At 38.8% G+C, this 17,326-nt stretch overlaps 1 long non-coding RNA gene across 1 annotated transcript; it reads right to left on the reverse strand.

Annotated features, from left to right (window-relative positions):
- Positions 1–15,738: 15,738 nt before the first annotated feature.
- LOC137194802 (uncharacterized) lies at positions 15,739–17,326 on the reverse strand. The gene is made up of 3 exons (XR_010931021.1): positions 17,094–17,326; positions 16,698–16,919; positions 15,739–16,019 (listed from the first exon to the last, which is right to left on the reverse strand). It is a non-coding gene; the product is annotated as an uncharacterized lncRNA (long non-coding RNA).

Raw genomic sequence — 17,326 nt, forward strand, 5'->3', positions numbered from 1 at the left:
TAACATCCCATTAGTGCCTATGGTTTCGAACCCTAGAGGCCCTCGTTATTTTAGACCCATCACGCCACAAACCTGTTAGAATTTCTGCAATACCTCAGAAACTGCACTTTTAAAAGTTATAAATGACATTAGAATGAATTTGGATGCTGGCTGCTGTACTGTTCTGGTACTTTTAGACCTTTCTGCAGCATTTGACACAGTCGATCATGGAATATTAATTAATCGACTAGAAAACTGCATCGGCGTGACTGGTACTGCTCTAGACTGGTTTAAATCTTATTTGACAACAGAACATTCTCTGTTTCAATTGGAAATGTCTCTTCCAAATCCTCAATTATCAGCTGCGGAGTTCCTCAAGGGTCAGTTCTTGGCCCTTTACTGTTTTCCATTTACATGTTACCACTGGGTCAAGTCATTCACAACTCCAATATTTCCTTCCATTTTCATGCAGACGATACACAGATATATCTATCCATAAATCCATCAGACATTACCTCACTTACCTCACTCACAACGTGTCTTGCAAGTATTAGATCTTGGATGTCCAATAATTTCTTAATGCTCAATAATAACAAAACTGAAGTGATGGTGTTTGGGCCCAGAGCACACAGGGACTCTATAAGCAAGACCTTAGTTTCCCAGGGTTTGCAGTGCACCCATGAGGCCAGAAATCTGGGTGTAATCTTTGATTCAGACTTGAATTTTTCTAAACATTTTACCAAAATCACCAAATCAGCTATCACTCAAATCAGGAACATTGCAAAGATTAGATCTTTTCTTTCTTTCAGTGATGCTGAAATACTCATTCATGCTTTTGTCTCTAGTCATTTAGATTACTGCAACTCCTTATTTGCTGAACTGCCCCTAAAATCAATCAACCACCTACAGCTTGTACATAATACTGCGGCTAGGGTTCTTATAGGAGCTAGAAAATATGATCACATTTCCCCTGTTCTCGCCTCATTGCACTGGTTACCTGTGGTTTTTAGAATTGATTTTAAAATTTTACTGCTTGTTTTTAAATCTCTGAACAGCCTAGCCCCGTCTTATATCACTGACCTTCATCCCTTGCACCCCAGCTTGTTCTCTAAGATCTGTGGACCAGCTGTTGCTCTCAGTCCCCAGGGCAAAGCTTGAGACGGGGTAGAAGGGCATTTGCTGTTAGAGCTCCTCAATTGTGGAATAACCTTCCTCTGGAAATCACACAAGCTACCTCAGTGTCCTCTATTAAAACTCTTTTAAAAACTCATTTTTATACGTTCATTTAATTAGGTTTTTTTTTTAATTTGTTTATTTGGTCCTTTGTTTCCATTTCTTACTGTCTTTTAGCTTTTCAATATGTAATTGCATTGTGTATTTTGTTTTATGTCTGTGAAGCACTATGTAAACTTGTTTTTAAAAAGTGCTATATAAATAAAGTTTATTATTATTGTTATTATTATTTGTTTTTTTCATGTAATATTTTTTGTCTCTGAAATGGTGTCTTGTGTTTGAAGCATCATCCAGCTGGTTTGTCATTGATGTGGATTTGCTGCTCATGTGAATCCTCCCACAGTGTTTCATTAGCAGCTGTAACCACAGTGACTCTGATAAAACAGGAATTAGCAGAATCCATCTGATATGAAGCTGTGGTTTGAATACCACTTCCCTCCTCTTTGAAGAGTAGTCAGATATCTGTGTTCAGGTTTTTGTACAGCCTCTTCTACACTTTCTATCACTGTGGGCCTCAAAGCACAGTAGTAGAGAGCTATGTCTGCCAGGGTTAGACTCTGTATGGTCAGCACAGTTGATGTATATGATGTTTGGGATTTATATCGATCATCAGGAATATATTCAGCTGTGCTCCCCTTGGCTCCTTTAAGGACTATAAACTGAGGTGCCTGAAGGTCAGAATGATGTTTGTACCAGTAAAGGTCAATATATCTGTCACTTGTCTCATAGGTACATGTGAGTGTGACAGATTCTCCTTCTCTTCCACTGACTTGTTCTCTTACAGGAGAGATTGTGTCTCCAGCTATTAGTCCTGGAAAAAGTAGAGAAAATGAAGCCATTATACTAACATTGTTCATGAGGCTGAGAGGAGAAGACAGTGGAAAATGTCAACTGTACAGTGTTACTCTGTGGACACAAACTGATCAACTGTTCATTTGACTGATTTCTATAGAAATCATCTTCCAAGGTGTTACCTAGTGAAGGAAACATGTTGTATTAAAGTTCTGTTCCAGAGTCAAATATCCATCATTTGGAAAATATCACACAATGACAAAAACGTACGTACCTACAAGAGCTGAAAACAGTGAAATGACAGCCAGTGTTTCCATGGTTACACAAGTGAAATGCTGTAAGTGAATGTTGAGTTTGAATAAGTGTTGAGTGGTTTTGTGAGTTGTGTTTGGTCTGATGTTCACAGCTGGAATCAAACAGCTCTCTGCCATGCAGCCACCTCTGCAGTCAGTAGGAGGAGACTCATATGTCAAATGACATTCATTTGTAAAACTCTTCATCACAACTGTGTCTCATGAGGGAAAAGAATCTAGACTGTTTGATAAGAAACCACTGAAGTTTAACAGTGTGTGACTCCCTCTAGTGGATGTTGTGGAGTATTCTGTTGTCTTTGCTCCAAAGGTTTTTGTACAGAGTTTTGGTGTTTCCTGTCACTGTGGGCTGCAGAGCACAGTAGTACACAGCAGAGTCAGACACTGCAGCAGAGGAGATCTGCAGATGCATTTGTTTTTCCTTCACTGTAATCTCCAGTCCAGAGATTGGAGCATTTACTGTTCTTCCAGTTCCTGAATGATAGATGATGAATTCTGGTGGTTTTCCTGGATATTGTCGATACCAGAAGAAATAATCACTAGATTTAAGTTTTGGGTATTTATAGGACAGAGTAACAGTGCTGCCCTCCAAACTGTTCTCTTCATTCTTGACTGCAGTGAGATCTTCACAGCTGACACCTACATGAAAATATTTAAATCCAGAAGTTAGTGAACAAATTTACATTTTCTTGGGCTTCTTGTTCTGTGCTTCAGTAACTATGTAGCTGCTTTAATTACATTATCAGATATGAATGTTCTTGCCACTGAATTCAACTAATTAATAAAGTTAATAAAATGTGACTTACCAGTGAATATACAGAGGAGCAGAGCTGGCACTAAAAGCAACATGTTCAAAGATAAACAGCTCAGTAATCCTCAAAGTCAACTTACTGAAGTCTGCTTACTTTCTGATGGGGACAGCTGGGCTTCTCCTATCTGTAGAGGAAGCCCCTCCTCCCTTAATGACATCACTGTGACATCACTGATCCCAGTAAGGAGGATGTGTATACTGACATGCTACCAGTTATATCACCATCGCAGGACTCTTTCTCTTCTCTTATGTCTTCATTGTCAACATAAAAACTTTGCCTGGAGCAGCTTTTACATGACTGATCTGTTGTCATGTGAAACTACAGAAGCATCAAAAATCTGTCAGGTTGTGTTTGAGTTTTGGTGTTTTCTGTCACTGTGGGCTGCAGAGTCAGACTGGGAACAAAATTCTGCCCTGGCAATTCTCATCTGGACCGGCAACATTTATCCCCAACAAACACACTTATGAGTTGCATAAAGCAATAACAGGGTATTTATAACATATAAGCTGAGCAATAGATATCAAGTTAGAACCCAAACAACAGGTGTACTTACAGGGTTTCATAAAATAATATAATAAATAAATAAATAGACAAGAAATAGCTTAGAGGACAAATCAGCACCCCAAGAGGCGTATTTAGGATTTAATTCATTGATGATCTGGAATTGTGAGAACTATTAATAGTCAATCATCCAACATTGTGTTTGCAGCTGATCTGATGCAATTCACACATCAGGCTTAACAGTCAGGATTTCATGCTACCGACACTATTTAAACATTCACTCACTGGTATTGTCAGGCTGTGACAAGCAGCAGGCCTGCAGCCTAATGGAGTGGACCCAGTGTGACCAATCAGCTGACATCATTTAAAAAACAGCATAAGCAACAAATAGAATAGAATAGAATAGAATAGAATAGAATAGAATAGAATAGCATGTCCTACCTTAGGCGGTGAGAAGACGTCTCTTCTCTGCCATCCTGTGGATTACATCATTCCATCAGTGTCTAAAGCTATAAGAAAGTTTTATTCTGTAGCCATAAACATGAACGCTTCTAAATGTAGTGCTCCGTAATCTATTCTTGATGAAGCTGCTCTTGCATGCTACTTGTGTAACAGAGAGCGTCAGGTTCAGAGCTCCGCTGTTAACACTGTCACTACATGAGCTAACGTTAGCAGTATCACCTGCTGGAGGTTATCATGCAGCTTTCACTCGTCCTCGGCAGCGTCCTCCTCTTCTTGCTCCTGCTCTCCACTGGAATCAGCCTGCTGCTCATCTGTCCAGACTCTTCCTCCTCCTCTTCATCTGGTGATGGACTGTTAATGTTATCACTGCAGCTAGCCATGCTAACGCTAACAGGATTTTGGTTGGCAGTGGGATCGGTATTTTGAATAAATGTGTTAACTTGAAACATTTTGCAGCATCAGCCTCAAGATCTTTTTTCTTTTTCTCTCTGACCTTTTCTGCTCCACCTTTTTGTTTTTTGGGACCTTCATCCATTTGTATCAGGTAGCGTTATTTTAGATTCAAACTCCACTCTTTCCATTCCACATTACATGGATGGACGCATCCAATTGAAGCGATGGGGGGAGGACGATGGTAGCACTTCCTGAACCTGCCTTACAGTATAGGCAGCCTATTGACAGTTGGGACTGTGTAACCCCCAGAAGGTTGAATTTCCCCCCACATTGCTGGTGACTTTGCTGCTGTCCATCTCAAAGTTATTCCATGACAGAAGTAGGTTTTCTCTGCATAATGCTGGTGTACACACCAAACACATTTATAGCACAGTTCCTCCAAAGCATTACTCCACTCATGAGTAGTTTTTCATCACAATCAGCAATGTTGTGGTTCCAAACATTGAAAAGCCAACGCTCTGCATACAAATCTTCATGGCAGGAAACACACAATGCCTTGATTTGAAGGAACTGACGTTAACCAGGATTCCTCCAAAGCGTTACTCCTGCTGAATGTGCCCGTAATAAGCAGAGCGAGGGTGCCGAATATTTACAGGTACCCCCTCTGATACAGATGTTAATCACAGGAAACACATACTTCCTGTAAGTTCCTAAAGCCAAACACTTTGTTTAATCTGCTGCGTTTCTGTGACTACTAGCAGATTTTACCCATGATCAGCAATGTCACATAGGTTGATGTACATGTTCACAGCCTCTCGTTGGGATTTTCTTCACTCAACTGACACATATGCAATGCAAGCAGGGATAGCCAACCACGAAGGAATCCAAAGTCAGACGCCTCGTCCTTTAGGCCACGTGGTCATGTGGAAAGGGAAGTGTACATTTCAATGTGGCTACAGTAGTAGTCTCCTGACAAAGAGTAAGAAGGAGCAGGACTTTGGACATGAAGCTTTCACAGGATACATGTGTGAGATGATGTGGCACTGTTGGTCATTCCATGGGTTAGAAACAGGGAAGTTTACATCAACTTTCTTTCCATCTGCAGGCGGCACAAGAACTTCTCCCTTTACAACAACTGATCCTGGCCAGTATAGAGATCGAACCTGTGACCTTGACGTTATCAGCACCACGCTCTCAGTGTATTCCGGGAGTGATGTCCAAATAAGGAAATGTGAGTCATGTAGCAGGTGGATGTGACTCCCCTCATTGAGACCTGCTGATAGACGTAACAGCAGAGCAGAGGAGAGACACTGAGATAGTGATGTAACCGACCTGCGCGCTGGTATTTCACATGTTTTTTGTGCTTTGCCGAATAACGTCTTTGTATTCGGGCACACCCCTAGTAGACATATTTTATAGTTGCCTTTAAATACTATCAAATAATGTTTATATAAAGTAAACCTCATACATTAATGGGAAAAGCCTGTAAATATATTGGAGAGTTGCTTGTTTTTACCGTCAAATGATGTTTATATAAAGTAATGATTATCATAATTATGTTTCTATAAACTATTATCACATGATCTTATATTTTTGTACAGTATAAAATCAATTTTACCAGGAATTTACTGTAAATAGACTGGATAATCACATAAAATAAAAGCCTAAAGCTCTCAAGATACAGTTAATGGGTGTTATAGGAGGGTAATTTAAATGTAATTTTACATAATTTTTCTGTGTTTTACATCCAGAAATCTGTACTTTGATGGGGAGTTCTTGTGAATGGATTGGATAATCCTATGAATTTAACAAAGATTACTGTATGAAAACAACAGTCTTCATTTAAATTAGGTAATTCTAAGATATTTCTGCAATCATTTAAAAATTTTTTGTGCAGGTTAATACATTTGTTTAACATTCTAGCGATGTTTTATAATGATATTTTCTTTTCATTATACAATGGTTGGACTGTAAAAATGCAGACAATGTCCGAAGTAAATATCCGTATTTTTAAAAGAAATCTCTGTAGAATAATTAAAGGTTTTTTACTGTTATTTGATGGTAAGTGTTTGGCAACTTTTGCTGATAGACGTTTTACCGTTTTTACGATATTTTTGTTATATACACATATATACACAACAGCATGAACAGAATAAGGTAATAACTGAAGACATATAATAAAACAGAATTACATGTATCACATTAAAAACACAAGATGGCAGCAGAGAGGGCTGTCGACAGACTAATGTCGGCAAACCTGGTTTTCAATGAGCCACATCGTCAGCTGGTCTGTGAAAGTGTGATATGTATGAATTTCCTTGATGAGCTTGAGGAGCGAGTTCCACTGTTTAGCTGCAATGACAGAATACTGACTGACTGAAAGCACTTTTTCTGATGGGAACGATGCGTTCCGTGTTGTGTTCATCTACTGACACATCATGGCTGAATGCTGACAACAAACACTTGAAATCTTGATACAAACCAAAACAAGGAAAAATGAACAAGGCTGCAAATATCAAAACTTTAATGTGAATAATCTGTTGATTTGTTTTTCTCATTTAATCTTTTGTTCCATGAAATGGTTTTGAGTTTGAAGCATCATCCAGCTGGTTTGTCATTGATGTGGATTTGCTGCTCATGTGAATCCTCCCACAGTGTTTCATTAGCAGCTGTAACCACAGTGACTCTGATAAAACAGGAATTAGCAGAATCCATCTGATATGAAGCTGTGGTTTGAATACCACTTCCCTCCTCTTTGAAGAGTAGTCAGATATCTGTGTTCGGGTTTTTGTACAGCCTCTTCTACACTTTCTATCACTGTGTGTCTACAGCACAGTAGTAGAGAGCTGTGTCTGCCAGGGTTAGACTCTGTATGGTCAGCTCAGTTGTTGTATCTGATGTTTTGGATCCATGTCGTATAAACTGAGGTGACTGAAGGTCAGAATGATGTTTGTACCAGTAAAGGTAAACATCACCATATGCAGTTGTCTGATAGGTACATCTGAGTGTGACAGATTCTCCTTCTCTTCCACTGACTTCTTCTTTTACAGGAGAGATTGTGTCTCCAGCTATTAGTCCTGGAAAAAGTAGAGAAAATGAAGCCATTAGACTAACATTGTTCATGAGGCTGAGAGGAGAAGACAGTGGAAAATGTCAACTGTACAGTGTTACTCTGTGGACACAAACTGATCAACTGTTCATTTGACTGATTTCTATAGAAATCATCTTCCAAGGTGTTACCTAGTGAAGGAAACATGTTGTATTAAAGTTCTGTTCCAGAGTCAAATATCCATCATTTGGAAAATATCACACAATGACAAAAACATACGTACCTACAAGAGCTGAAAACAGTAAAATGACAGCCAGTGTTTCCATGGTTACACAAGTGAAATGCTGTAAGTGAATGTTGAGTTTGAATAAGTGTTGAGTGGTTTTGTGAGTTGCGTTTGGTCTGATGTTCACAGCTGGAATCAAACAGCTCTCTGCCATGCAGCCACCTCTGCAGTCAGTAGGAGGAGACTCATATGTCAAATGACATTCATTTGTAAAACTCTTCATCACAACTGTGTCTCATGAGGGAAAAGAATCTAGACTGTTTGATAAGAAACCACTGAAGTTTAACAGTGTGTGACTCCCTCTAGTGGATGTTGTGGAGTATTCTGTTGTCTTTGCTCCAAAGGTTTTTGTACAGAGTTTTGGTGTTTCCTGTCACTGTGGGCCTCACAGCACAGTAGTACACAGCAGAGTCAGACACTGCAGCAGAGGAGATCTGCAGTTTGACTCCACGCTTGTCTTCAAACAGATCAGTAAAGAATCTTGTTTCTGACTTCAGAGAGTCTGCTGATCTCGTGTGATTTAGCCCTGAGATGTACATGAGGAACTCTGGAGGTTTTCCTGGATATTGTCGATACCAGAAGAAATAATCAGTGCCAGCAGCTTGTTTGGAGTAGTTGTAGGACAGAGTAACAGTGCTGCCTTCTAAACTGTTCTCTTCATTGTTGACTGGAGTGAGTTCTTGACAGCTGACACCTAAAGGAAGAGATAACTCTGTTATAACATGTTGTCAAAGACTCATAACATGAATACATACAACTTCATGCTCAGTTTTCAATCAAACATCAATAGAAGTAAATATGAAGTGTGTCACCTACCTGTTAGTGTGATCAGAAACAAAGTTGAAAACAGACTTAATTGCATTGACACCATCTTGAAGATAAGAAGAAACTGTCTGTGTTGTTTAGTATGAAACACCACAGTGAAAGTTTGTGTCTTTCTGTACTTCAGTGACAGTTTTGCTCCTCCCTTAATCTCCTCCTCCCTGCTCTCACAGCTCAGAGAGTGGCTGCACCAGAGATGGGCTCCTGAATACATCTCAAACTTGGACCTACAAAGTGGGACATTTTGCAAAATAACCTTCAAATAATCTTCAGAGGATACTCTACAGAAGAGGTAACAAAATGAATTAACAGTAAAGGAAATGTCATCTTTAGATATATTTTTAAATAAAAACAGCTAGCTAGCTGTCAACTGCTACCTGCTACTGTTACCTACATTCCAAAGGAGAAACTGCACTGAGGAAGCTAACAGAAGAGTTATTCTGTGAAGAAGAGAAAGAGACAAGAAGAGAAATTAAGGAATCCTTGTTGGTGGTATTCTCTCTCTCCATGAACTGGTGTGATGGTGGCACAACCAACGTTTGCAGCGGCCTCTTGCAGTATCGTTGTCCATGTCTACATCTGTGTCATCCTGTGGGGTGTAGAGGAAATGATGGCGTTTGGTCTGCTGCACCCAGTGGACCCAAAGCAAGCGCAGATGAGTGCAAGCTAGGCTAACTGCTAACCTATACATACCGGTCATGCAACAACAATCATGTTGCCAAATGTTCTCTGGACAGCATAATGGATTATATAACTCCCCCATCAGTGCTGGTCAGTCGTTGACATGCAAGAGCTGTCTACATCCAATTGAGACATGTACTTTTCTCTCTAAATGCACTTTAATGCACTCTGCTGCTAACTGCTAGTTCTTTTTTTGTTTTTTTTCTCTTGGGATTCATGTGTTTTTATCATTTTTTTAAATAGAATTTTTGCATACACAGTATATCTTTATCCTTTATGTTGTTTTTACATTGCTGTGAGCTGGGAGGAACAGCATTTTGTTTTTTGTGTATGCAAATACACAAGAAAATGTCAAGAAACTAAATCTTGAATCTTGAAGTAAAGATTTAGTTATGTAGTTAAATAGTGCCTCAAAACCTCTGTTGTATCATCATTGAATAAGAAAGTTAAAGAAGTTTTTAAACATCCAGCTTCTCATGGAGTCCAGGCAATCCTTTAAACAGACAGTTTGCTGAAATTGCCACATCTGAGGGAAATGTACAGCTGTTTGTCGTCTGCATAAAAGTGAAAAGATATGTTAAAACAGTAGTATATGAATAGAAAATAAGATAGGACCAATAACAGACCCTTGAGGCACTCCATAACTCAAGACAGCAGCATCAGACATATCATTAGCAACCATCACAAATAATTGTTTATTTGATAAATATGATATAAACCAGCTTAAATCAGAAACAGATGGGCCAACCCACCGTTGTAGCCTGTCACTGAGGACTCCATGATCCACTGTATCGAAATGTGGGCTAAGATCCAACAACTCAACATATTTTTTGAAATAAAAGGTCATTTTGAGCTAGACCTGAAATGATTGCATACAGTTGGATCCAGATCAGGTTTCTTAAGCAGACACTGCACACTAGTTAACTTTAAACAGTTAAGAAGCATTAATCATGGCCAATAACCAAAGACCTACAGTGGCTACAACCTGTTTGAGAAATGTACTGTAACTTGTACTGAAATTCTTCAAGAAATTCATAATGTAGTACCATGTTAATAGATATTGATATGTAGCACAAGAAGCTAGCGAAGCTCTGTTAACAGAATAGCGTTCCCGCACATGCTCAGTAGTCAATGACCATATCTCATTCACACTCGTAGTTCAAACAGTGGAGGCAGCAGACACCCTTGTTGAATGTCTAATGGAAACAGCTCATGATAAAAACTGACAGTATGAAACAAACATTCTCATATTTTCATTACATTCACTTTTTAACCCGACGAGTAACTTCAGGTTTTTGTTCAACACACAGTTTTATGTGACTTTATGTTTGATGGTGTCTTGTGTTTGAAGCATCATCCAGCTGGTTTGTCATTGATGTGGATTTGCTGCTCATGTGAATCCTCCCACAGTGTTTCATTAGCAGCTGTAACCACAGTGACTCTGATAAAACAGGAATTAGCAGAATCCATCTGATATGAAGCTGTGGTTTGAATACCACTTCCCTCCTCTTTGAAGAGTAGTCAGATATCTGTGTTCAGGTTTTTGTACAGCCTCTTCTACACTTTCTATCACTGTGTGTCTAGAGCACAGTAGTAGAGAGCTGTGTCTGCCAGGGTTAGACTCTGTATGGTCAGCTCAGTTGATGTAGCTGATGTTTGGGATTTATATCGTTTATCAGGAATATATTCACTACTGCTCCATGATTTTGCTCCTTTCTTGAGTATAAACTGAGGTGCCTGAAGGTCAGAATGATGTCTGTACCAGAAAAGCATATCACCGTCTGCAGTTGTCTCATAGGTACATGTGAGTGTGACAGATTCTCCTTCTCTTCCACTGACTTCATCTTTTACAGGAGAGATTGTGTCTCCAGCTATTAGTCCTGGAAAGAGTAGAGAAAATGAAGCCATTAGACTAACATTGTTCATGAGGCTGAGAGGAGAAGACAGTGGAAAATGTCAACTGTACAGTGTTACTCTGTGGACACAAACTGATCAACTGTTCATTTGACTGATTTCTATAGAAATCATCTTCCAAGGTGTTACCTAGTGAAGGAAACATGTTGTATTAAAGTTCCGTTCCAGAGTCAAATATCCATCATTTGGAAAATATCACACAATGACAAAAACATACGTACCTACAAGAGCTGAAAACAGTAAAATGACAGCCAGTGTTTCCATGGTTACACAAGTGAAATGTGCTGTAAGTGAATGTTGGGTTTGAATAAGTGTTGAGTGGTTTTGTGAGTTGTGTTTGGTCTGATGTTCACAGCTGGAATCAAACAGCTCTCTGCCATGCAGCCACCTCTGCAGTCAGTAGGAGGAGACTCATATGTCAAATGACATTCATTTGTAAAACTCTTCATCACAACTGTGTCTCATGAGGGAAAAGAATCTAGACTGTTTGATAAGAAACCACTGAAGTTTAACAGTGTGTGACTCCCTCTAGTGGATGTTGTGGAGTATTCTGTTGTCTTTGCTCCAAAGGTTTTTGTACAGAGTTTTGGTGTTTCCTGTCACTGTGGGCTGCAGAGCACAGTAGTACACAGCAGAGTCAGACAGCTGAAGCTTCTGGATCTTCAGAGGAACTGATCTTAAGTTGGAATCCAGTGTGGATGAAAATCTTTCCTTAAACTCATCTGGTGTGTTCCCTTCATCCAGTTTAACTCGGCTCAGGATGAATTTGGGGCTGTTGTTTCCATCCTGTTTGTACCAGAAGAGGTAATAATTTGTACTACTGCTGTTATATTGACAGTCAAGTGTTACTGCCTCTCCTTCAGCAGCAGTCACATCTCTTTTTGGTTGCAGCACGTTGTCTTTTTGTGCTCTGCATTCTGTAAAACAGCAACAAACAGTATCAGTGAGCTGTTAAAGAATCATGTCAATGATGGATTGATATGACAGAAACAGAGCTGTGTTCATACCAAGGCACATAGCAGCCAGCAACACTGAGATGAACAGAGACGTCATATCTGCAGTGTTGAGTAACTCTGAGCTACAGCGAGTATAAAGAAGACTCTGATCTCTGTTTAGTCTTCATCAACACTAAGTTGGTGGATTTAAAGGAGGAGTCTGATCACAGTGACAGAGCTCATTCACAGCCCTGTGTTATTCCTCCTACTGACAACTTTACACTAAACACATGTTTGTGCCTCTCTCCTTTCCTAGCATAGCTTGTCTCGTATGTAGTCATCACTGGAGATTGAATGTTTCCTGTTTTACATCTGGTGCAGACTCACTTTGATCCTCAACATATAAAAGGTGATAATATTCCTGAACCTGCTGCTGCTCCTTTAATGATTTTCATCTTAAAAGCTGCAAATAATTTGAACAATGTTTGACCTTCTATGCTCCTTTTAGAATTTGCTTCCTCTTGAGTCTTTTGAATATAAATGAACAGTTTAGTGTGTTCTGGTCGTCTGCAGCTGTCAGAGGTCAAATGCAAAGACGGTGGAGTTGTTGTTGACGCGTCAGTTTTTATGAATCTTGGTAAAAACTCTGACTGTTAAACTGTAATCCTGCTGGGTTTGTCATGTCTGAAAATATAAATTAAGAGTAATTCCATACTTTCAATGTTTTAACCAGTAAGTGCCTGTTTATTTTTCATTTTGTCTTGTGTTTGAACCAACTGCTGAAATTACAGGAATTTATATGAACGTTTAAACATTTGTCGTCTGTTTGACGGGAGACCTAGTATTGACCCCTGAGGTACACCACAAGAATTCCCTTCTTCTGAAAGAACAGCTGAGAAACTGGTATTACAGAGAAAATAATAAAACCAATCAGGAGCTGAGTCTTTGATGTCAACAAATATATATGCAGATGATTGAATATATGTCAAATCAAACAAGACAATTCAACTAAACTTTGAATCTGCGATTGCAAACAATCAAAAATTCAGTCTATAGTCCCTTGTATGAAAATCAAATGTATATAGCATATAAACATATAGAGTATTTAACATCAACGGACAGCATAACAAGATTAGATTTCACTTAATTGACAGGATTTTAGGGGCAAATTAAAGGATCTCACCAGCACTTAACTTGTAATAAACCAGCTGCTATAATGACTATATTTTGATGGAATATATAATCTCATATGATCAGAAAAACAATGGAAATTTGTGCCATGTTTAATACAAATTTGATCCAAGACAACATGTTGATTAAAAGTGAGAGGACCTAGGATTGAACCCTGTGGTACACCACAAGAAATCACAGCTTGAGAGAAACTTGTTTTATTAAGATAAAAATGAAAGAACTGAGTTTCTGATGTGAACCAGTTCATGAAGATACTACATTTAAATTGAGTGATCTTTGAATAGTGGAGTTCAATATAACAGTTAATATATTTAGACACTATTATAAATGATAATTATGTTGTTCATGTGCTGAACATTCCTATTAAAGTTGTTTCTCATTTGGGCAGTTATGGAAATGTAAGAGTGTCTCACAAACATAGTTGATCCACAGAGTTGAGTTTGAGTTCTATTACATATCAGATGATTTGCCATTTAATTCAATTATGATGAGGTATTCTTAACAAAAAACAATACATGTTTTATCTGTAGTTTTCATTTTGTTGTTTTTATCACCACTACAAGAAATCTACACTTTTCTACAACAGTGTGTGACTCCCTCTAGTGGATGTTGTGGAGTATTCTGTTGTCTTTGCTTCAAAGGTTTTTGTACATAGTTTTGGTGTTTCCTGTCACTGTGGGCTGCAGAGCACAGTAGTACACAGCAGAGTCAGACACTGCAGCAGAGGAGATCTGCAGAGGAACTAATTTGTCCTTAATCTCAGCGTCAAATCTCTCTTCATGGAACTCTGCAGCATTATCTCCTCCACCAGAGTAACGTTGCAAAATATACTTTGGGAAATCATTTACTTCTTGTTTGTACCAGAACAAAGTGGGATTTGGGTCACTGGTCTTAAATGTACAGCCAAGTGTAACTGTGTCTCCTTCAGCAGCAATGACATCTCCTGTTGGCTGGGTCACGCTGTCTTGTCCTTTACACTCTGGGGAAGAACAGAACATGCAGAGGAAGAGATGAATCAATAAAGATGATTGATTAAAGGAGAACAATCAGCAGCTTTAAAGAGTTACCTAGCCAGAGAGTCAGAATCAGGATGTTTCTCAGCCAGTGTTTCATGTCTGCAGTGAGAGGGGAGGAGAGAGAGGAAGAACATTGATACTCTGATGGATCTGGGCCTTCACATCATTGGCCCTTCCTCTTTATCATCTGTTGAGGAACTCTCAACATTTACATCACATTTACATTTCAGCTGTTTAGCTGACGCTCTTATCCAGAGCAGCTCATCATGAGGAGATTCAACCTGTCAACTGTTTTAAACAGGAAGGTCTCTTTAATCAGTGAACCACTCTGGTATTCCACCACCATCATCATCATCATCATCATCATCATCTCAATAAGTTTCTTTTGGAGATATAAAAGAGATGTTTCTATCAAAGTGCTCAGTGTCCTATCATATAACGTCTCCTGGAGCTAACATGAGATCTGTCACCACATTTGATCAACAATGACAGGAACACAAACTGTGGAGAAAAAGGACGTTCTTGTCAAGTTCTTCTGTGTAGAGAAAATTATAATCAAGCTCACTATGACCTGGATTAGACGTGTTTATGAAAATGCAAAAAGAAATTGTTTTTTAGACACAGTAGTAAGATTTCATTTCATTAATCTGGCCTCTCAGAATCCCGACCATCAGCAGATTCATTATAATTATATGCACAGAATTTACCTGACGCCCCTGAAGCTTTATCTCATCAAAGTTATCAGTGATGCCTCGTGCACCTTGTTCTTGTTAAAGACCCCCGACACATTTCTTCACATGGGAATGTCCGCCTGGTGCCCAGTTCTGGCAGGATGTTGCCTCCAAACTGACAGCATTTATTTCATACCAGTTTTGGTTTTGAACATCATTTCCTCGCTTCAGGTCTCTAAACATCAGAAGTGTATAGTGCTTTCAGGTCTGACAGCTGCTAAGAAAATGATTGCAGTATGTTGGAAGCCCCCAAACAGGGGTGGAGCAGCGATTTTAAAAGTGTGGGGGTTCTAGAGGTGGGACATGAGCACGGTAACCCCCCGCCTTCGAGCCCTGTTCCAGTCTCAACTTGCCAAATCAAAATGAATGCCATGAATTTAAACAATGTTTTCTACTACTGTAGTTGTAACCACTGCTTCAGCTTACCATTAAATAATTACTGAGACCATATGAGTGTAAAAACTCAGCAGAATTTATTTAGGGTCTCATAGCAGTTTACTACTTACATCCAGTTATTTGTATGAATTGCTGTACTGGAGCATAGTTATCCTTATTATACTTAAGATAATCACAGAGTATCTTCATCCTACTTCCTCACACACCTCATAGACATGAAATTAAAGGAAACTTACACTTCCATTAAAATGAAATGGATAGTATATGGATGCATAACAACCTGAACCCTGCTAACAAATCAGTATCAGTAAAGAGTCATTTCTGAGTCCAGGGACTAGTGCAACCTAAATTGTCTTCAATTAAAAAAAAAAACCCAAAGGGGACCTTTAATTGTCTTTAATTGGGAAATTAAATACCAAAAGTTGTCCAGGAGGTTTTGTATCAGCAGGCGTCAGTTCCTCTCCAACAGCCACAGGGAAGAAGCTGTTCCTCTTCATCTGAAGTCTTCCTCAAAGCTAACAGGAGAAAAATCACATAAGCAGGTGATTTGAGGCTAGTGAGTGCAGAGAGTGAGCAACTAGCTCTCACAGACCACAGCTACAACCATCTGAACCCTTTTTAAGCTCAATAATAAATAGTAATATTACTGTGGTCTAGCTTTAATCCACAATACAAACTATAGCTCATTCTAACTTATATTAAATGTAAAACACACATAACTCTGACATGAGGAGTAAAACTATGACGTCTAAAGCAACATATTCCTTTGACATTTAGCTTAAAACAGCATAAACTATGTGAGTTTACATTCTGGACACAGAGGTAACTTGTACATATTCTTGCTAAAGTCCACCTAGCATGGTGGCTAATTAGCGATTAGCTTAACTCACGATTAGCGATTAGCATGCTAACAAACATTAATTTGGTCATTAAGACTTTACAATGAGGCAGGCAACACATTTCCCTATGACAGACAGATGTTACACATCTTAAATATGAAAGCTCACCTTTGTCTTTGACTATTTAAAACTACAATAGAAGTGACTTTACAAACAAATTTGCCACCTGGCTCACATTTAGGATAGCCTATTTCATTTGTGTTCAATGATGTTAGCTGAGCTGATACATCACATAACAAGACAGTTACAAAAGAAAATTCTACATTACTAACTAGTTAAATAGCTGTTTCATACCTCTGATCTGTTATTCTCTCATCAACCAGCAGCGAGTAACAGAAGCACCGTTGCTGAATGCACAAACGTAACTTTACTGTACTTTAACTGTTTACTCTTCTCTGGCCTGGTGGGTTGGTCAAATGTTAACAGAACCAGAACATTTGCAGGAGAGAGTCACATTGTCTCCTTCCAAAGCAAGCATTACATCTTTAAATGGTTTCAGTAAATCCTCAGAGGATCCTGAAAACAACAAATATATATTTTACCTAAAAAAATTCTATTTTCAAAATGATAAAATGTCTTTAAAATTAGTTTAGTTGTAAAAAAAAAAAAAAAAAGAAAAGGTTAATAATTGTTTATTGAATGATGTCTATCATCTCTTGTTACATGTTGATTGGTGTCCTGAGTACTTACCAGTATGAAAAGTGAGCATCATCATCCAAATGAAATGAAGTAACATTATTTGACTTGTAGTGAATGAACAATAGAAAGAACACAGTATCTCTTCAGTTCCAAATGAAGCCTTTCATATTCAGTTGTGTAGCTCCTCCTCTTGCTGTGGTCTGTTTACATTCAGGCTGATGGAAGCTTTAGAAATGACAGTGATGCTGCAGTCATCATCATCCAAGAAGGTCAGACTGAAGGAG

The sequence above is a fragment of the Thunnus thynnus genome, chromosome 12 (assembly GCF_963924715.1).
Source record: "Thunnus thynnus chromosome 12, fThuThy2.1, whole genome shotgun sequence".
In the NCBI taxonomy this organism is placed as follows: domain Eukaryota; kingdom Metazoa; phylum Chordata; class Actinopteri; order Scombriformes; family Scombridae; genus Thunnus; species Thunnus thynnus.